Genomic DNA, 23342 nt, shown 5'->3' with positions numbered 1-23342 from the left:
TGTGGGCAGTGGGGCAGCCAAAATGAGTAACCTGCTCAGTGCATGGGCTCACCCTTAGGGAGGGAGTGAGAAGCTCAGATTAAGCGCTCAGAGTTGAACTTCTCCTTTCGATTACATGTAAAATGACCCAGTTGTGTGGTTGTCAGGCATTGGATTAGGGGGCCAACTGACAGCCTCTCTGGAACAACATCTAAGCATATTCAACTGGGAGACACAGCTTGCAGGATGGACTACACCTACGTCCGGGTTACCATATAAGCCCTCCTTTCACTGCAAACCAGACCCTTAGTAGTGGCAGATCATTGAGGCAGGGACATGTTTGTGTTCCTATTTGTCTCTAGTTTTCCTGGGCAAATTCTGTGACGTACCTGAGAACGTTCAGGATTGTCAGCATAACAACACCGTATAGCAAATTTAACTTTTTAACATATTTGAGAATGTCATTAGCTGTCAGATGGGGGCTGGTTGGTTAAGCTGTTGGGGTGCAATTGAGGGCTATATATCACATGACATCCCGTTACGGTTGTGCTGGGAGATGAACGCCCAGGGATTTGTACAGTATGCAAAATGAAACAAGCAGACCAACTGTAAGTTACAAAACAAATAGTTTGTCTTTAAAGCTTTCTGTGAGTTAAAGCTAGGTATATGCAGTAGGGTTACAGTTGTTAAACTTCAGTCACTAAATAATATAATTACCTTATGTAAGAACTCTGTATGCAGAGATAATTAGCAAGTTAATTACCCAATGTTATTTGTCTTCCTCATTGAGTTTCCTGGAGAGCATTTTTGCACTATTTTCAGCATCATTAAATATGTTGTGATATACCTAACGCATACAAACATGTTCTCAGTGGAAATTCTGATGTCTAATTTTAAGTTTTGTGGACTTTAAAACGTTGTAATAGGTGAGCAATGATACTCATCTTTCCACAAACTCTATTTATAATTGCTTTAAAAAAAAAAACAGTGTTTGAAATGGGTAGTAAATCAACTGGGTAATACATTTGATTGAATTCCGGTTAGTAAAGCTGAGATATTTTATTAAGGTATATTGTACGACTTTTAATAATGACCACAGTATATATTTTACATTTGCAATATCACATTGAAAAAATATGTTATATATGTTTTGAATTTGATCAGATTCTTAGCCCATTTCAAATAATTCTGTACTAATTATCTGTAACCATAAGGGTCTCAAATAATTATTATATAAAGCAAATTTAAAAAGCACAATAACACCATTCACACAGCACTTTCAACTCTAAAATGTGTCCATCTCTAGCTGTCACAGCACATTTTCACCCTTCTGTACATATTAAAACTATAATGTTCCCATCACACCAAATTGACACGTGCTGTTATACCGTGAACATTTCTGAAAAGTAAAGTTCATATGGTATCTGGCTCAATCTATTATAGTATAACACACATTTATTAGTAGGCTTAATGTTATATTGTGATTAGTATTACTCCAACTATAATCGGCACCCTCCCCTCCAGAACATGTCAAAGCTCAGAAATCACAATGTATTCACTGGAAAGGGCGCATCCTCACACTATGAACCACGCATGCGTCAACGACGGAGACTCCTGACAAAGCTCCTGATTTGCCAGCCCTGGAGCCTACCACACGGCTCACTATATTGCAAGGCTTCCGGTTACTAGCGCACCATCATTTGCACCTGCCTACTCTGTTGTTGTAGTTGGGGCGCTGGGAGGGGTCATTATTTCGCAGGCAGTCGTGGGAGGAGGAGGCATTTCCGAGACACCGACAGAAGCGTGTAGCTCAGATTCAGCACCACAAGATTGAGGAAAGCGTCCCGATTGAGTCGATATCCACGGTTTGCCTTGGGTTAACTGAACAGGAGGACACCATTTTTTTGGGATTACTCAGTGAGACCAGGCGCTGTACACAGTTTGTGGACCTGCAGAGAGTGTCATCTCCTACGGTTAAAGGTGCGTAGCGTTAGTTAGTTAGATGCTGTGGTTTTTCCAAGTGGATGATTTTTTTGCTAGCAGCTGTGTAGCATTACACTCCGCTGCTGCACTGACTGACCCGTTGTGCTGCTAACATTAGCCTAGGCGAGGTCCGACTTTTCATTCATCATTGTGCTGGTTGGCGGTGTAAATAAATACCGAAATACTTTAGTGCTCACATGCTTACATGGCGTTTATGTGCTGAGCTGGGCTAGCCTGATTAGCCAAAATCTCAGTGTCGCCCACTCTGCTAACGTTATCCACACCGCACTCCGAGCACTGCTATCCAGGGAGCCCAGTGCTGAAAGACTGCTCCGACTGATATGTGAGGGGATGTCGGGCAGAGACAAGCTAGGCTGCTATGCTAGTGCAGTGGCTAAGCTAACTGACACCGGCCACTTTAATGCTTCTAAAATAACTGTCCCACATCTGTATTGACGACTGTTCAATCGTTTGGGAAATGGATATCCTTACATTTCTTCACTCATCGTTTAGCTTCTTCCCTTCGTGTGTTTGCAAACCTCTTGAATGTCTTTGTTTAATCATTTTTACCTCTTTGTTTGATTGGCATTCTTACGCACGGTTTAAATGAACTCATCACTCTGCCGCATGACTTACAAGTTAATCTTTTGCAAATTATATTGAATTATTTATTGCGACTTCGTGGTTGACTCAGGGGTTTTAAGTAGAGAGGCACACAGCCTTGCTTTGCCTCACTCTGCAAGTCTAACAGAGCTTTATAGTCAAGTCTCTATTAGCTCTTTTAATAATGACAGCAATTAAGTAACACAGCTCATTGAAGTGATGCAATTAAAAATGCCAACTGGCCCTCATTGTAACAGTAAGGCAGATACTGTGCATTCAGAGTTAGCTCCAGCACTGATTTCTGCCTTGTTTGCTACACACTGCAGCACGTTTTCAGCTTGTTCTTTTTATGTTTTGCTATTTATTAGCTGAATTGTCATCATACATTTGAAAATCCTCAATATAGTTTGTATGTGTGAGGTGTGCATTTGTGCACTCTGCATTCAACAGTACAGTGCAGCAGGCGGGACCCAAGCTTTTGTGACTCTGTGCAGTGAGCCACATTCTTTTCCTGTAACTGGAGATATGGGGTCTCAGATGCCTCTAGGGGTCACATTTGGCTGTATTTAGAATTTGAACTTTTGCAAGGAGGCATGCTTGGAATCACTGTCAAGGCTGTGTGTTTCCCCCCATATGTTTACAGTGACATGCCAGAAATAGGGACATCCGGCTAAGGCTAAAATAATCGTATAATTAATATATATATATATTAGTGAGTGACAAGAATTTACTTTGTTGTTTAGTGTTCCGTGTCTTTTGAGTTTTAGAAAATAAAGAACAAATTGTAATATGAGCAGGATAATTATTTTCCAATGAAATGAGAAATTAATTCAACTGCTTTAATTATTGTGGATTTTAATATTCAATTAATTTGTAATATAATTGTTGTAATTATCTTATTGTTGTAAGTAATTCTATTAAGAATATACATTCTCACAACATAGTTTCTAATGCACAAACAATATTTCCCAGAGTCCAAGAAGATACATATAAAACATTTTACAACAATAATAAATACAAAGATTGGCAATGCGGCCAATCCTCACATCTGAGGAAGGCGGGACCGGCCATTGTTTGCTTTTTCTGCTTAAAAAGACTTTATATGCTTAGATTTTTTGTCAATTTATTTTCTGAGGATTTTCATTGTTGTAATTAATTAACTATTTATCTGTCCTCAATTAGTTACCTGCATTTCATTCTAACATCATCTGCCCTTCGATGTGGCAGACTAGAATAGTTGCTGTCATTTTGCCTCACAAGAATTGTAAATCTCCTACAAGAGCGTTGATCCCAGACTGCCAAGTAGGGCTGCTCGATTATGGCAAAAATCATAATCACGATTATTTTGGTCAATATTGATATCACGATTATTAAATACGATTATTCATTGACTTTGAAAACACCCATTTATTGAACTTTAAAAAAAATATATAATAATTTGAACAGTATGTTTTTAACAGTTGATTACCCTGCACTTTAAAGGTGGGGTATGTCATTTATTTCAGAAACACTTTGTGTTATATTCCATGGAATGCTCTTAACATCCCGATAGCAATGAATATATTAAATGCTTTGACAATAAATACATTAAATAAATATCATCTGTGGAAGCCGTAGCGCTGTAAAAAGCACGACCAGTCATTTTAGCCGGCCCGGCTAAAATAACTGGATGGCCTACCTGCCTGTCAGCCTTCCATCTTACAAACTTATCTCGTGCCCTCATTGGTCATGTGCGCGTTCGTGTGTGTTGGAGGAGGGGCTCTGTAAGGAAGTGGCAGATTTGTTCTGGTTGTGTACTTTCAAATTCTAGCGCACTCGAGCTGGTTTCTCCAAAATTACATACCCCACCTTTAAGTATAATTCAACTGAAAAACCAATATAAAATAAATTATACATTTATATCTACATTTAAATAAATAATATCAAAAATAATAAATACCAACAAATAAGATCAACAAATATTTTGGAGGGCACTTCCACAACCTACTAAACATATATAAATATGATAACTAATGTCACTCACAACCTGTAATGTTTAATTATACTGCTACACGTAGTACTCTTATTTTGGTAACCCCTTATCCGGAAACCGGAAGTAACTAAGAGGTTCCGGTGTTGTGTCAAATTATGCACCCCCGTCGTGAAATGCACCCCCTGGCCTGCTGTAAAAAGCACCCCCCCAAAAAAAGATGCTTCTATTAATCCCACCCTCAAGCACTTTGGAGGGTATAGTTGTAGGACTAGTACCAATACATTTATCAATTTTCATGTATGTGACACGTTTATTGTCAGAGATAGCAAGGGGTGCATATCGTGGTAACCAGGCTGTTCATAAAAAGCACCCCCCAAAATAAAAATGTTTCTATTAATCCCACCCTCAAGCACTTGATGTAAAAATAAACAATACATTGTAAAGCACAAGTACAAGCACAAGTATACAGACAGGACGTCACAATTAAATAAAAACATATATTAAATAAAAAATTAACTGAAAAATAAGTGACGAATGAATGCAAAATCCAGGATTCGACAACCCAACCATCAAAAAGACAACATAGAATTGCGGACTATACATTAAAATGTGCGTTCCCGTGTCAAGGGGTGCATTTCACGACGGGGGTGCATAATTTGACACAACACCAGCTTGACGAGGTTAGTAAAAGTTGACTGTACGCTCGAGACCGAAGAATAAAGACGGCACCTAAAGCTTCCCTTGTAACGTGTTTATATGGATTTATTAAACAGACTGCAAGTCACAACACAACCTGGCCGAGAGGGCTTTTAGGGAGGGGTGAAAGCGCACACACGGGCAGGATGTATAACGCAAGAGAAATTCAGTGCATCATTGCGAAAGAGAATGCAGTATGCAATAATTGTTTTATTTCGATTACGTTGTTTTCGTAATCGTTGCAAGCCAACATCGTAATTGAGATTAAAATATGATTAATTGCACAGCCCTACTGCCAATCATGGACAAAGCTTCACTGTCCTTTGGGAAATAACTTCATATGTGTAGCACTGTCAACCATCTGCTTAAGTCAATCTTTAACACAGGGCTTATTTTTTTAACATTTAGTATATTCTTTCTACATCCTTAGTTATGATTATGCTGTTGTGTGAGACTTTAAAAAAAATGTTTTAGCATGCTTTATAGAAAAATTACACTTCATAATTGCTGTTTTCTTTTATCACTTTTATCCTTTGGACAAACTTAAAAAATGTTGCTTGATTTTGAGAATAATACCTAACACAAAGGTAACACATTTGACCAAGCTGGTATCAAAGCAATGTATCCCTCATTGAGCAGTCTAGTTTAATTCATACTAAAACACAATTATTTTCAGCTGGTTTGTAGCCTATTTGTTATTCCCTATTACTCATTCAATAACACCAAATGACAAAGCTTGACAGCCACCTGTATGTCATTTGCTGAATGTTTTGCCTCAGTTACTAAACACAATTTGCAGTGTAGCCTGCTTCTGTTACTGTGGATAAGGAAGCCCTAATTTATGGGTGACACTATGCAATCAATGGCAGCCCGGAGTGCATTGTGTTCTCCGTCGCCTGGGAGAGGAAGCGCTATTGGCTGACCACCGTGGAACCCCCTGTTGTTGTGCTGAGGTGCAGCTTTAAGGTAGCCATGGTAGCCCGGCACACTGGAGCAGGATTGCCTCTCCTCGCGGGCCTCTCATACCAGCCCCAGAAACAAATGTTTGATACTGTTTAAGAGATGAGAGATGAGGCAAAAATAAATAACACAGAACAATCAATAGTTGTAGCGCTTTTGTCTACCAAATCAATTTGAACAATTCTAACCCCAGGGTTTGTATGCTGAAATGTGGAACTGCATTTAACTGACAGCAACTATTTCCATCAGGTTTAGAGCTTAGTACATATTTCTTTAAAAGGAATTTAAGTATTGTTGGTTACTGGGGACAGTTAATTACTAAGCAGATTCAACAGCATTGTACATATGCATTTGCCAGATTGGCAAGATTCACTTCTTTATCTCTTCATAATATCCCACTCTGTGCTATAAAGGCGCACAAAAAAAGGAAAGAGCACATTTTTTCAGAGGGGGCAATAAAGAAGATGATCCAGCAATGCTTGAAAGTATTGTGTCAGCAGCAGCTTGGTGCAGCAAGAAAGAACAAGGTTATTCTCTTAAGTTATTTTCAAGTCTATTTCGCTGAGACCACACCCACAATGCCTGGCAAATGAGCTGTTACAATGAAAGTTGTTATAGCATGTTTAAAACAATCTACCCATCCTTCCGTTTCACTGTGGGTGAATGTGGTTGGATAACAATTCTTCAAGAAACTGCTGACAAATCGTTGCAGAGTCATCAGAAGTTGGGCTGGCATTTGTCTTATTATCTTATGAAGCTAATAGAATAATAAATAAAGTGCACCCCTTGTGTCATCACCATTTTGAATATCTATGGAGAATTTAACCAAATTGTATTGTCTCATGCAGCTCAGTTATTTCTCAGTTTGGAGCTACATTTTTAACAGTGCTTCAGAGTTGTCCATAGTTGTTGGAGTCCTGCCCTAAAAACAAATGTTGCCTTACAGACATGCAAATGTTTTATTGTGCAGGGTGGATTTTAAATACATTTGTTTTTAACTTGGTGATGGCGCCTAAAGTTTTAAAGTATTAAACAAGACCTTAGGCTTAAAATAAGCTTATGCGTTGTTTTCTTTTGTATTTATTACATTTCTTATGGTCAGTTGACTTTCTCCGTAGCAATGTAGCTTTTGTTGATTTGCAGCCTTTTAGTCCTTCAGTGTGCATGTAACTATGAACAAGTAGTTGTTGGCTATGAGAATATGAAGTCCCAGGCTCCTCCAATAGTACGACATACAATATACCTCATACAAGACATTACAAAAAGACAAGAACAATAGTGAAAAGTAGTGCGATTGAAACAATGGTGCAAGTAAAATGTAGATGTAAGCTGGAATAATATTAAACAGAATGTAATATTAAATACTTCTCAGTGGAAGAAAATACTGCTTTTTATAATAATATATAGCTTTATCATTAAACATTTTCTCGACATAGACTTTTTTTAAAAGTTACCTGTTAACATTTTAATGCTACATATCTGGGTTTGTATTAGTGCAGAGTGAGAGCATACTGTCATCGAACACACATGTTCACAAACGACACTCACTCGTCACAGTGGGAAATGCACAGCTGTTAATGACATTAATGATGGCTGCATGCCATTTAGCTGTTTGGATGTCAGCTTCCTGTTATTGTGCAGGCTGGCTCAATGTCACCTCTCACTGGAACAAATGAATAGAGCAAAGCCCTTGTTAGTGTTATTATTAACACCTGTCACACAAATGTCTGCTGTGAGAACGATTGTTCTCTAAAAACGTCCTCAGGCATGTCCACCCTTTAACCCAGCCTTTTGTTACTGCGTTAAAGTATTAGATACTGGTTGATTAGACCCAATTTAAAAAGCCATGGGCTCACTGCAGTTCAAATATGTTTAGGCTCATTGGATGATTAGGGTATCAGATGTGTTGATTTTAGAAGTTTGGACCATATTTATTTAATGTTAAGAGGACATACAGTAAGGTCTTGGGAGCAAAGCATCTTGGCAACATGCAGTAGACAATGGTTTCCATTAAAGGTCACCTATTATGCAAAATCCACTTTTTCATGTCTTTTATACATAACCATGCGTCCCCTCTGTGTAAAGAGATTCTGAAAGTTTCAGGAAAAAAGATTCGCTCTCTTTTTGTCCTGATCCATTTGTATAGAAACCTGTCTGAAAATGAGCTGGGGCCTCATTTATAAAGGGATATACGCTCAAAAAATGGCGTACGCCAGTTTCTACGCAATGTTTGCGATTTATAAAATACTAACTTGACGGGAAAATGTGCTGTCCTCCACGCAAACTCTAACCCATGCGTACGCACTAAGCACACAAACGGGAGAGACGAGAAACTGCGACACCGTTGGCAGAAGAAAGAATGGAGAGAAATATGTGGAAATAATACCATAAATAAAATGTTACCTCTCATTTATCAAATATGAAGAATTCCTTTTCAAACATTGATTAAAGCCAATCTTAAAATGATTAAACAAACGCCTGTTTGAGACTCCTCAGTGCACACAAAAACATAACTTGGAGAAATAAATAAATACGGATGCTATTTAAAACCACCTCGAATATGTTGTGTTAATGTTATGAAATGTTTTCTCATAAATGATGCGGTAAGCAGGAGGACAGAATTACGTCTAAACTGATGCCGTTTTGCATTTCTATAGGTTGTAGATACGAGCATGGTTTTATATACTATCACGTTTAATCATGTTTTATGCCGTTTGCCAAGACTTGATAAGTCGCTCGTAAAACACAGGAGTTATGGAAACTAAGAACACCATATGTGGTAAATTGTACAGCTAATATAACACAACCCATTAGTTGTATTTCCTTTAACTGGTGGATTATGGATATATAGTTGCTGATCGACAGCTGGAACACAAACCACCAAATACAAAAAAATAATTCAGATCCAGTCGTCATGACTCCACTCCGGAGGGATTCCCCGATAATTACTTACAGTTTCTCATCAAGGGGGTGTCTCCTGTCCCCGGGACAAACACACTGCCTGAGGAAGGTTATGTGTATTTTTTTTGTCATTAACTTTTTTCGGACCACTTATTTATTTATTTTGGTGACGATCCGACCTCCATGCTGCTACTGTGGTTCAAACTGCATCCACCAAACAATATGATTTATCTCGACCTCCCCACAATAACCAAAATCTGACACGGTGTGAGATGTCTTTTTTAGCTGTTCTATCGTTATTTCCTGCGATCTTCTTCATGCAGTCAGTCAAAATGAATGAATGAATGGGCGTTTCTTTGACTATGTATAGGCAAATATGGGCGTTACGAGTCGATTGTGATTTATCAAGGGAAACAGGCGTAGGGAGTGCCGTACGCACTTCCCTCGCCGGTACGCAATGTTTTGTGAATCGGAAAATGGCGGAACATTTATGTACCTATTTTTGTGCTTTGTACTACGTAAGCAACCTTCCTACGTCAATCCTACGCAAGGCGTTATGAATGAGGCCCCTGATCACATTTTGGCCACTTTATGATGTCATAACAATGTTTTGGCTTGTGTAACCATCAGCTAATGACCAACCAAGGTAACCCCCACCACCTGATCACCTGAATCTCCTCCTAGAGCACCATTGTGTTCTTTTTAACCAAATATCTCTCAGAGGGGCGTGGGGAGTGGCCCCTTATTTTCATCTAAACTAACAGACAGAGAATCAGCACTTTTGAAACAGGGCTGAAACAGAGGGGTTTATGGGATGCTACAATGATCTGTTTGGTATTTCGAGCCAAACACTTCAGAGACATGTTTTGTATATATCTGAGACCTATGATATATTGATGAAAAACAGTATAATAGGGGACCTTTAAATAAGTTGTGTTTGGAAATCTTCAAACTAACTAATTTAACTTTACACAATACAAATTGTTCTTTGATAAAAACTTTATTTAATTGGTGCCAATACCTATGAAAAGGTTTTAGGCGATCATTGAGAAACTCATGGAGGGAAAACAAAAATAGTTAATATCTCCTAAGAACAGACCAAGTAACATTTCTCGGTGAGCAACAACACATTTCTCATTGAGATGTTGTAACTGGAATGTGATGCCAAGCTGCTGCCAGGATGTTCTCTACTCTTAATGATTCTCCCCCTAGCCTCCCACAGATGTCACCGTCTCTGGGGAAAAAATATTGATTTTGACAAGACTGAATAGTTAATAGTCTCTTTCTTTTGTTCGCCGGTGGCCCCGTCAGTTCTGAGGGTATAAAGTGACAACAAAGCCTTTCTTCACAAGTACAGGCAGATCCACCTCAGCTAATCTAATAATGAGTCCAGATAATGTGGATAATTTCATCATTTTTAAAGCTGGCTATAACAAATTCTCTTAAAAAGCATGTTATATATGCAGACTAGGATGCCTTCTCTGTGAGTACAAGGGCTGCATGTTGAATCTAGTGGTCATGGTAAGACAGTTTGGGGACATTCATAGAATACATTGATTCTGTGAAGCAGTCAAAAATGATGGACATATTATCAAATATATACATTCGTAAGCTGTACATACTATTGTATTTTTAATCAAAAATAGGCTTCCTAAGTAATAAGAATGTTGATTTAACGCTAGCTGGAGATAGGAAGAAATAACCCCTGACACTTAGCCTCACATGTAACCAACTGATCCTGCCTTCAGTTAGCTACTAACATTAACTTGTTTTCATTTGTAAACAAACAGTTTTTCCTTAAGTTCAAGGTTCAAGGCTTTTATTAGTCATACGTACATAGCTACAGTGTAGTTATGTCGATGAAAATCTTAGGTCACAGGCTCCACCAACAGAGCAACACAATAAAACTGAAAAACAGAAAAAATTGTGCAAGTAAATACAAAAATAAAATAGTGAAATAGTGAAATCTATATACAAGTGATTGGAATATGATATATTAGATACATAATTCGTAAGTTGCAGCCAGATGAATATTATTATTCCAGTCTTTTATTCTAACTCAATTGAAATGATAAGTTTCCACTTTGAGACTTTAGTTAAGTTACAAAGAGAACAAGTGTGGGTGTAGTGCCAACCGTCCATCGGTCAAGGCGACAGCAAACTAGATTCTGTCATCAGTGTGGAGATGAGGCACTCGTCCATAGAAACAGGCTTCTGGTGAATTCTATAGATGTAGCGTGGGCATACATTAATTTGCTTAAACACTGCAGTTTGGTGAGCCTTGTATAATTTGTGTGCAAACATTCTGTGTGATTCCCACTAGCACAATCTGTTTTTCTAGTTACAAAAGGTCATGTCAACACACTTATGGTACTAGAATCTTCCCTCTCTGCTTCTGCTATGTTTCTATCCTCCGCTGAGCACCCCTTATTGTTTTGATTCTATCAAAAAACGAATCCGTCTACCAGAGGCCATTCAAGTGTCCCATCCTCTTGGTTGCTCTGTCCTTTTGAGGCCTCACTTCTGCTCACTCCCTGTCCACCCCCACCATCTGCTACATCTGGGACCAGTGTGGGCCCCATGTCTTGGTTCAGCTCCTCCCCCACTCAGTGTGTGCAGTTGGTGCATTCACTTTTCTATTGTTAGATGAGTGCTTTTTTCTTTCTGTTACAGATCATATATATGCTGACCAGGGGCCACTTCTAACATCCGGGGCTTAGCCTAAAGCTTGTAGTGGGAGGCTGTAGACATATTGCTTCAGGATCTCTTGTTTATTTTACATTTAAATACACACATTTCATGCAATGTGAAATAAACCTCCTAATTCAAACTAAGATAATTAATATAACACAAAACATAACATGGGCTGATAAAAGCTTTGAATGTGCCAAGTGCTTACAGTACATATTTGCTGAGCAATGCGTAACATACATTTTTAAGGGTTTTCTCCCTTTTCTCAGAAGTTATCCTCATGTGCTTGTGTAGTTGGCTTCTTTGAATACTCCTGTCTATCTACATCTCTAAAAGTCACTCAGTTATGCATTATTAGCCCACTAATCACTGCTCAAAGAAATCATAGATGGCAGATAGCGGCTCTTAAACCAGGAACTATAGGTATTTTCTTTTAGATCTTTCTCAGGAGAAACAAATAATGCATGAACAATTGTTAGTTTAGTTGTATCTTGAGCTATTATTGCCATTATTAGTGCTTACCGTGCTGAGTTTCTCATGACTTGACCAGCCCTGAAACACAGCTGTATTTTGTGCATGCAGAAATGACTAGAAACTGTGCTAGATTGCATACATGTACATTACTGATACGTTTACACAACTTGCACACAAAACCCTGATTCGGGATACTACTGTAAATCTCTATCCAACCTTGTTTTGCTATATTTATAAAAAAACGTTCATGGGTTCATTTCAAGACATTAGTTTGGTAACCCTATACTGTATGACTTTACTGTGATACAGTGTGAGACTTTAGTGAGTGTTATAAATCACTGCCTGTAGTTCAAGATTATAGCAATTCTGTCGTCTTTCCATTGTAACAAATGGTAATCCTGTAGGTATCAAAGAAACATGTGTTCCCTCTTTCAAATCAAAGCTGAGCATTGTCCTCTGCATTGACAGCCGAGCTGCAGAGCTAGGTCAGATGATACATTGTCCCACTCGGACCAATTGCAAATGCATTGACAATCTATCACAACATCTGTGTGGAATAGCTCTAAAAAGCTATTTGACTTAACAAAGTGCAACAAAAAAGGTTGCGGCTGCCAGAGATCAGAATAGAACGTTTTTTAGATTCAAGTTGCATCAATGTCATTAATCAAACGGATGTAAAATCACTGTTTGAAAAGGAGTAGTTTTAATTATAGGAAAAGCATAATAGCACAACTTGATTAAAGGGAAATGACTTTACAGGATGGATTGACATCAATATATGTGATGGATTTTGTTAAGATAACCAACATGTAGATTTCACTTGATTTAAGATGCTCTGTTGTGTTCTCTTAAAAACAAACATTATGTATGTTTCTTTGTAGTGTTCTCACCAAAAATGCACTGTGTGTTCTCTTGGTCCTTCCTCAAGCCAAGCCTATTTGATATATGTTAAACCCTTCATTGTTTACATGCATTGCTTACTTGCTACTAGTAGTGTTGTTCTTTACCTTTTTGTGGTGCATTGCTACGCTTGTTGGCATGTTCCTGTCACTACGTTTTAATTAGTAGAACACTTGTGCGCATGAACAATTAAGTCAGAAAAGGAACACACCTAAACCTTGCTCCATTGTGTATTACTTAAAAACTCCACATGGTACCTTCAACAGCCTGCTGCTGCTACTAATCTCTGTGAATTAAATTAGTGGTAGAGCATTTGAAAATATTCTCCAAAGGTCGTGAATCTTGTCGTGCAGTTTGGCTCAAAGATGTGACTACAGTGGAAACCTGTCTTCCCCTCTGCTTTGACCTTAACAGTCCTCAAAGGGAAGAAGGAAGAGTCATGCGTTTTAGAGGGAATCTTGGAAATGAATTGTGAAGTACCCAACCCACCATAAGCTTTCAGTGCTACATCCCTCCAGTACACTCCACCATGTAATGTACTGGAGGAGTGTAGTTTGTTTCGAGGTTAACTTATTCACAGTGTGAAGTCATTGATGTTGTATGACAAATACTAAATCTTAAAAAAACCTCATATTGGTTTGTACTATTACAAAATAATATTACATTGCTGAAGGTTTGTTGTGCATAAGGGGGCTGGTCCATTTAAAAACTGCGGCAAGATGAACAAAACTGTATATATTTTACAAACATTATTTTTGCTCCATTCGTGAACTGTAAATAAACAAAATGTTTTAGAGTGATGTCGACTACTCGTGAAATGTTCTGTTTTCTTAGATTATAGCCTAACAAAAGAAAACACAGGTGCATCCCTGAAATGAATTGATACCAACAAAAACAAGAGGACATTTGGTCTTAAATGTATTGCTACATGAGACCCAAAATGTTGTTTAAAAAGCAAGATGCTGATGTAAGAGGCATGCATGAGTATGTGGTATAAATATCACCTGTTCCCCCACATACTCTTTGAGCTTTACTTAAGAATGATACCTGTTATCAGGAAAAAAACACATTGCGTATTTCACGAAGTGTAACCAAAGTCGTACAGAATATTCTTCAGATGAAAATAATTTGACTGACAGTAATAGCTATGTATAATTTATAAAACTTCGTTGAGGTGTTCTGATATAGGATTTTTAAGAACATCTTCCAGCAAATTAGTGGCATGTGTTTACATGGTTAAAAAATATTGATTCAACTTTGCCATGGGTATTACATTTTTAAAGGAGGTTTTTGGAATCCTGAAGAGAACTTGACTGCTTTGAGAATTTCACAGGTTGTGCTCAACCTTGATCAGCCTGTTTTGGCCGCTCTGAGAGCACGGCTCTGCACAGCAGCGATACGGCAGGTTGAGCCCTGACTTCTGCTTTCAGAGACTCCCTCACAACTGTGTCTACTGCTTGACTCCGCTCTGAATCTGGGTCAATGCATTGTCGGCATATTAACTTTGAATAATGACAAATGACAGGGATTGTATTCACAAAGTTAGTGTCATATGGTGAAGAAGCTCTAATTCCCATTTTATGCAGTGCAAGCAGAGTTTAAACTTTTGAATATTTTGATCTGTGACAAATACGCATGCATTTTCAAAACTCCAGGGCTAAGCATATTCAGAGAAAGATAGTTCTGTCTCTCTGAAAACCCATATAACATTTGAAGGACACTTAACCCTCATATTGTAGTGAAACAACTTGAAACTAGAGATCTGACACCTAAGGATATAGCTATACACTATCTTATTTTCCATTTGAGTTTTAAAAGCAAAATATTAGCAAGGTCTCAATCCTAATGTTCTTTTTTGGTGCTCAGTATTTTGTTGAATTTGGATTGTTTTCGTTATTCAAATCTGCTTTGCTGAGCAGCACAAGCATTCCTATGCAAACATTTAACCTTAAAGGAGCTTTCTACTTAACTTATGAACTACGATGGTATTACAAAGATATATATTTAATGCATAAAATTGTTACTTTATTGTCTTATGCATCGTAGCTTAATGTAAATAAACATGAGTCTACTAGACTAGAATTAACCCTGTCTGTTTAGCCATTAGTTTGACCTTATTCCACGGCTCCCTGAACGCTTATCATGTATTAACCTCATTTGTTAATGAATTCAAGGCAGTGGAGTTAATCCATGCCAACATGGACTTGGAGAAAAAGGGCTCTTGATTTTGACTCTGCCTCCGAGAACACCAGATGATGTATACATTTAGGAATAGTGAGCAAATTGAAATCACACAGCATTAAAAAGGTCATTTATCAACCCAAAGTGTACATGAGAATAAGTCATGATAGTTTACCTCATTCATGATTACATGTGAAGGTTCACCTATGCATGAAGGGCAGTTGATTCACTGACTTCACATACTGTAGGGTGTGACTACGTGTTATGTGACAGGCAGCTTTATTTCTAGGTCTAACAGAAATCTAGCACTGTATCAAAATACACACAGACAATTGTGCTTTTTGGCAGGGGGCTGTTTTAGGGGGGGGGCAACGGGGCCAGTGCCCCGTAACTCTGACCAGGGACCCCCCTGTGGCGCCCCTCCAAAAAAAAGGTTACAATATTACGATTTATTGGAACTAAATCAAATCGGAGACCCGGATGTACAATGGAGATTAAACTGTTCATTACCTTATATAAAAGCAAATACTGTTTATGTTTTTTTATTAAATTGTCACTTAAATTGACTAAAACAAATACCAAATATGTTATGTTTATTTAACACAATTACTTTATCCTGTCTTTTTCTTTTTAACCCGCTTTTGTTGTGCCCCTCTCATGAAATAACTGGCCCCAGCCTGGCCCCCCCAGTAAAATTGGTCTAGAACCGCCACTGCTCTTTGGTCAAGGCATTCATGTTTTATGGAGAATACTAGGGCTGTCACTATTCAACTACTGTAGTTGAGTTTGAACAGATTTGATCTTGCATGTTTCCAAATGTGAATGTGTCTGAGATACATTGAGCTACAGCATGACTGAAATCTTATTTTCCCCGACAGTGTCATGCTTCAGTGATAGTCCTTGTATTTCCCAGTGAGGTGTCATACAGTAGCGCCTTTCTAGATGTCTTGTCCGATTTTTCAGTGGATCTAAAGCCAGCAACATTTGGTGAATTCTAAAGTGTGTGATTATCCTGCCAGTCCCATCTGCCTATTATTTTCATGGCTGTAGGGGGGCTGCAACCTTACCCATCATGCACTGGGCGAGAGACAGCGTACAGCCTGGACAGGTCACCTTCTGTATCTGTCGAGGTTAAAACACGTTAAAAGCCAAATACAGAGGGGAGTTTACATCAACTGTATGCGAGAGGTTTTAGACCTTACATTATGTAAAAACAAATATTTGCAATAATATGTGAGTTGTTTGCTGACCTTTATAAAATCATGCGTAGGTGGTTTCCTCTTATATAATGTGATTATATTAATGTAGCAGAATGAATGATGTCTCTATTGGGATGTATTTGGTAGGATGAGTTTATTTAAAACAGAGGGGAAGCTGCTAGTTTTTCCTTTTATATTAAATGTGAAACATTAGGTAAAAACTATACTAAACTTAAGGTATTTTTGAGAGTTTGTCATATATGTGTTGGCAAATCTTTTTTGAAGTTTATTTATTGCATAATGTTACAGACCATTGAGAAACATGTTTATAAATGTATATTAAACCATTGAATTTTCAAACAATCAGGCCCTCAATAATCATGTTTAACATAGTAAACTGTAGTACAGCACCACAGGCACCACATGTGGTAAAACAGCAGGGCTTTCTGTGTGTGTTCGTGGCCCGACAGTGTTGAATAGTTTCTAGTCAATGCCATCTGTTTGTTTGTGTTTTTTGTCTCTCCAATAGACTGCTGGATGGAGTATCTCTGTATGACAGGTGCTCAATCAATACAGACAAACAAACAGAGCTCTGACTCAGCAGAATGTCCCGCTTCACTGCCAGCACTATGTTTAGCTGATTTGTTGAGAGGCTCTGATGATCATCCTACTTCAGCGTTCTGCAGTTAGCAGTCTAAACACCGTGTAGTAGTAAACATCAGAGGGCACATTAGAATGTTTCAGTGCAGAGAAGTGATTCTTTTTAATCCATGAACAGGGATGCACACTTCTCTATTGTGATGTGTCTTTAGATGGCTTAGTTGCTTAATAGCTTGTAAATTGCCTATATTGTTTTTAACTACTCTTTCTTGTTTACGGCAATGAATAGCTTAAATTGAATAAGTAAAACCATGAATAAACAGTCACTGATTGTTTAAATTTCATCTAAAGCAACTGCGTGTCTTGATGAATAAGCGAACATGTAAAACCCTCCCGCACGCACATCTCAGTCAACACCTGGTCACTTGAGGTAATTACTTTACAACCGTTAGTAGTTGTCTCTCTGCCGTGTCATCAGCATTATTTCAGAGACGAGCTGACACAAGCAGAACCTAAGGTAATACTATTGTTTAATGGGCAATGAAAAAACAAACAGTATCAAGAAGACCCTCCATTAGGTGACAAATGAGCTGACACAGGGAAAAAGCAGCATGGAGTGAGCTCACCACAGAGGCCATTGTTTCCTCTCCTACATTGAAGCCACCGCTACATTCGGATAATAAATGATGTCATTTCATCAGGAGGGATGTCAAATATTTGTCACGGTGCTCTCAGCCTCCATGTACACTACCTTGTCCTCTCAGTTCCCACTCATGTTGTTCTTTCTGAATTCACAGTTGAATTACTGTAATTGAATATTCTTCTAATATTAGATTAAAAAAATAGCTTTGACGAAAAAACTCAAAGACGCAACAATTACGCCATACACCATATGTTAATATTTGACTCTTCTCAACATATTTGCTTACATTTTTGATTACCATTGTTCATTCATCATCCATCACTAGTTTAACCAGGGTAGAACAGAAATGTAGTTTGCCAATACAGTCGTGTATATCAGCCCGTTACTGCATTGTGAGGATTGTGTTTCTCTGTCTGCTTTGGTTTCGTGGTTTGTCAGCACTTAGTTTGTAAAAGCCAATTCATGTCTGTTTTTGTGTTATTCTTTTAAAGTGCATCTACAACACAATCAGTGTTCAGTTTATGCCGTCTGATCCATTTAGTATGGTACAAATTGAAGGTGAAAAATGCCGGACTACAGTTATTTGCACAAAAAGACTCACTTCTTCACAACTATAAAGAGAGCCGATACAGAGTTTCCAATCAACCTAAATTCCAGTAGATGGCTTTAGGTGGTGGGGGGGATAGCTGAGGGACCCAGAGTGAACCCTCTAAAGTGAGCGAGTGATACGTACATAAACACAAGCCTCCGGTGATAACCACGGAGCATCTGGCCGCCCATCTGTGTGGTTATTCCATCACAAAGTGTTTCCAGTCAAGAACTCACATGAGCAACAACATCATGTCCTTAATCAAGATGTTTTTATTTGATGTGCATATTTTAGCTGCTCTTGTCTTGAAGGATACACTTTACTGCATCACATCTTTATAACATGTTCATAGTTTCATCATTATGCCTGACTCTTTCTTGTTTGAGTTATTACAGGATGATTGAAGAACGTATGCAGTGATATATATAATCTTTATCAGTTTGTTATCCTACACAATATTTCTATTTCTCTTACGATCGCTTTGTCTCTCTTAATGTCTTGAATGGGAATGATTGCACTTTATTTTTCTTTATCGGTAAATAGAGGAATGCATCTTAAGTAGGGAGACAAATTAATGAAGTACGACTAGAATGTTTATTTTACAAAGCACAAAGCACAAAGCAAAACACCAAAACAAAGCAAAGACAGTATTTGCAGGAAAGTGATACATTGAGCAGAGGGAACAATGCTTTCAAGGTCTGAAACTAAACAAAACTGGCAAGGCAATGAACCTGTACAATGCGCCTTTGAAGTTATAGTACTTCATATATTGTTCATGGAATTCAAGGTAACCTAGGAGACTGCAAAGAGCAGTGTGTGCGCTGTGTTTCATTTTTACAGGGCCTATATGAGGCGGGGAGGATATTGGAAACACCTCTCAAGAAAATGCAATGATGCATATTGTCGAAGTTACTAGTGTAAAATAAAGTTCACACTACATTAGGCTGTGTTTCATTTGTATGAACACTGATAGCTACTTAGATTGGTAAGATACAGAAGCTGTGACTGCAACCAGCCAAATAGAGCTGTTGTTGGACTCAACATACTTTTTCCACACTTTTATTTTATATATAATAAATCCTTAAGTTCTAGCAGATCGGCAATATTTCTCCCTGTGTGTTGTATTACTCTAAACCTTCTGAAACGTCACCATCCTTCACCACAAGCCTGTCCCGGGGCAGAAAGGAACAGTCGTAAAAGATGTTCTGGTCTCGCTTCATCAGTTTTTGAATTTTATTTTCCTCATAAAGTAAATTAATTATTTTGTATTCCTCCCTGCCTTCTTTCGCTCTGATCATTTGTCAGTTGCAAGTACACAAACACGCACGCGCACACACACACACACACACACACACACACACACACACACACACACACACACACACACACACACACACACACACACACACACACACACACACACACACACACACACACACACACACACACACACACACACACACACAGCAAATGGAGGGACATCTCACAAATCACAACAAATGAAGACAACCAAATAAACAGATAGATATATAATATCCCACCTCAGAAGAAAAGTCTCATGCTGAGGCGTGAGAGTACTTTGTAATCTATAAAAAGGACAGACTTCATAAAGAATATGTAGGATGTGCTACAACAGTGAATAAAGGACAATACTAAACTGAACACACGGGCTTTCTAAACATCATGACACATTGCTTGTTTACCCCCGTTTCACTGTCGTACGGTGCTGTCTACAATGGTGCTGATTGTTTTGTGTCAGTTTACTCTGAACTCTTCTCTTCTCCTTCTTTTGTGAATGTGTTGATAGTATTTCCAGTGCTAGCTGTTTAGAACACAAAGCCAATAAACACTTTGAGAGAATGCACATTGTCCACCAAGATAACCACAACATAACTCATTCTTTGTTTTATTGACAGCACTGTGTAATGACTGCAAACCCCTATTATTTATGAATCGGGGACTTGTGTGTTTTCATTTTATTAATGAATGTTACTGTTTAACAATTCATCTGCTTCCACTTGGTAATCTACATCATTAAATTCTGCCAAAACCTTCCCTCGCTGCATTTTTATAAAATGCAGGAAGCAGTTGTAGCCATGCTGTTTACCGCTGTCAACATTAGCGTTTGTTTTGTTGTTATATTGCATATTTTAAAGATGTCGTTTGAAAATACTGTGGCTGCATTAGAAACACACTTTGGATGACGATGGATATATGCAGGGTGTCAACATTTCTCATATTTGTTCAATTATAACGCACAGGTGTGAAGAGCATTTATTGATAGGATCATGACATTTATAGAGATCTCCACCAACAGTAAACTCATCACATGAGTGACTAGAACTTTCACTCTCCCTGGCACTGACTGTGTTGTGCGCTGTGATTTGCATTCTTTGCTTTTGGTCTGCTGTCATTCAGCTGAGCCCCTTTTGTAATGATAACAGCATTTGTGTTTCGATTGGAAAGTGTCAGCAAACCTTTCCTACGTAGGTTACATTCTGACTCTTAACAAATATGCTACGCCAGCATTCAAAATAATCAGTGTCAACACAGACTTTATGAAGAGTGCATCTAATGAGTGTTCCCTTATTGATTAATGTGACAATCATTTTTGATTAATACATGTATAACTTGTAAGTTCACATTGACAAAGGTTCATACAAAACGTTCACATTCTTCATAGGTCATGTCAAGTATATGTATGATCACTTGTTATCACTCTTATTGCACTATTTTTCAATTTTTCTGTTTTATTGTGTAGCACTGTTAGTGGAGTTCCATTGTGACCTAAGATTTTCATCGACATAACTACACTGTAGCTATGTACGTATGACAAATAAAAGCCTTGAACCTTGAAGTTAATGATTTAAAACGGGCAAATCCTCTGAAAAAAGCAAATCCTCACATTTGAGATGCTAGAGCAATTTATTTTATAGCTCCATTTTGCAAGTGTTCAGGTTTATCAGGTTTTTCAAAAGCAAATCAAGGCTGAACCACTTTAACATGTAGCAACACCTCTCTACCACTCACTATGTTCCATTTTGAAAATGTCAGAACAGAGACATTACATGCAGTATTCCTTCAGGTTCTGTCACACAACTGTACTTGACGGATTGATAAGTTGACAGACGCACATTTCCTGATTCAATGTTCCTGTCCAGATTTCCTTGCGGGAACAAAATGTAATGACTCCACCTTATGTGCGGGCCTGATCATTTACAGTTTTTTATCGAAAGGTCCATGCTCTTTTCAGATAAGTTTAATGTCCTGGTTGTGGTTTCATTCATATCCAGGCTGCCCAATGTCCTGCTTTTCGTCCATTGTCAGCCAACTGTGTGTAGTATTGGCCCAGATCTGTCATTCTTATTCACATTCTGTACTCCCCTTTGCCTCATTGACATTGGCAGTAGACTGAGCCATTCCCCAGCTGGCCCATTCTGAAAATGCTTACTGTAGAAACACATCCTCACAATAAAACAGACAGCTACCCCCTTGCCAGCTGTTCAGTCCTCACATTTACCTAATACAACCCTACTGAGTTTACGTTTTCCAAACACTAATGAGGAAATATTCCATGTTAAAAAGCAGATTGTCTAAAGATCGATTAAAACTTCTGTTGCATAGGTCAGTACAATCTCAGGGGGGCGTATTTTCACTTATCTGATTTCTGGTTTTGCTGTTTACTACTATCAAGAGATGTGGCCATTAAGACACTTGTCGGATTAAATGAATAAGTCGAACTCCCCGCCATCATGCTAGATAGACTCAGGGAGTGGGTAGGCATCTCAGGGTCTGCCCTCCAGTGGTTTGCCTCGTACCTCAGTGGGAGAAGTTTCTCCGTGACGGTGGGCCCGTTCTCATCGCACAGCACTCCACTATCCTGCGGCCTGCCCCAGGGTTCTGTTTTAGCCCCCCTTCTTTTTGCCCTGTACATGCTCCCATTGGGCCGCTTAATTAGCCAATTTGAGGGTGTCTCGTGTCATTGTTATGCAGATGATATCCAGATATATTTCTCTTTCAAACTTGTCACAATTGAGAATTTAAACACCCTCATCACATGTCTGTCTGCAATTGAGGAGTGGATGTCAAGCAACTTCCTACAGCTCAATGCATCAAAAACGGATGTCTTGATCTTAGCGGCTGATAGCATCGCCTCTAAGGTAGCAAGCCACCTGGGTTCATTTAGTGGTAATGTTAGGGCAAACATAAAAAACCTTGGTGTAACTTTCGATCAGTCTATGCTACTAGACAAACACATCAAACTCCTGACCCGTATACCTGTTTTTCCCATCTCAGGAACATTGCCAAGCTCAGGGGGGTTCTATCCAACGCAGAAATGGAGATGGCTATCCATGCCTTTATTTCATCCCGGCTTGATTATTGCAATGCTCTTTTTTCCTGCCTCAACAAAACATCAATAAACCGGTTACAACAGGTCCAAAATGCTGCAGCCAGATTGCTCACTCGGTCCAACAAAACATGCCACATCACTCCGATCCTTTCTGCCCTGCACTGGCTCTCTGTCCATCTCAGAACCCAATTCAAAGTATTGGTCTTCACATATAGAGCTGTCCATGGCCAAGCCCCAGCCTACATCAATGACCTGATCCACCCTCACAGCACAACCCGGGCCCTGAGGTCCTCTGAGCAAGGCCTCCTAAGGGTGCCCCGAAGCAGGCTAAAGACTAAGGGGGACCGTGCCTTTGAGGCGGTGGCCCCAAGGCTATGGAACAAACTCCCCCAGAAACTAAGAGCCTCTGCCTCAATAGAGATTTTTAAGGGGCAGTTAAAGACCCACCTTTTCCGACAGGCCTTTGGGGCGCCGGAGGAGGTGAGTTAATAGCTGTCTTTCATTGGTGTTTTATCCTATGTTTTATCCTATGTGTTACCTGCTGTTGTTTTATGCCTTTTATTCTACATTTTATAGTTGTACTTTGAATTGTGTCCTGTGTACTGTACTGTAAAGCACTT

General features: G+C 38.8%; 1 protein-coding gene across 1 annotated transcript in view; it reads left to right on the top strand.

The window, feature by feature from the left end:
• Positions 1-1735: 1735 nt before the first annotated feature.
• ctnna2 (catenin (cadherin-associated protein), alpha 2) overlaps positions 1736-23342 on the top strand; it is a 283286-nt gene continuing 261679 nt past the window's right edge. Inside the window, exon 1 of the mRNA XM_034120744.1 lies at positions 1736-1959. The gene's annotated coding sequence lies outside the window, so the exon portion shown is untranslated. The remainder of the gene's footprint in view (positions 1960-23342) is intronic.

Source organism: Trematomus bernacchii, unplaced genomic scaffold (genome assembly GCF_902827165.1).
Source record: "Trematomus bernacchii unplaced genomic scaffold, fTreBer1.1, whole genome shotgun sequence".
NCBI lineage: Eukaryota > Metazoa > Chordata > Actinopteri > Perciformes > Nototheniidae > Trematomus > Trematomus bernacchii.
The sequence above is the reverse complement of the archived record's forward strand: the minus strand, read 5'-3'. Positions and strand labels throughout refer to the sequence as shown.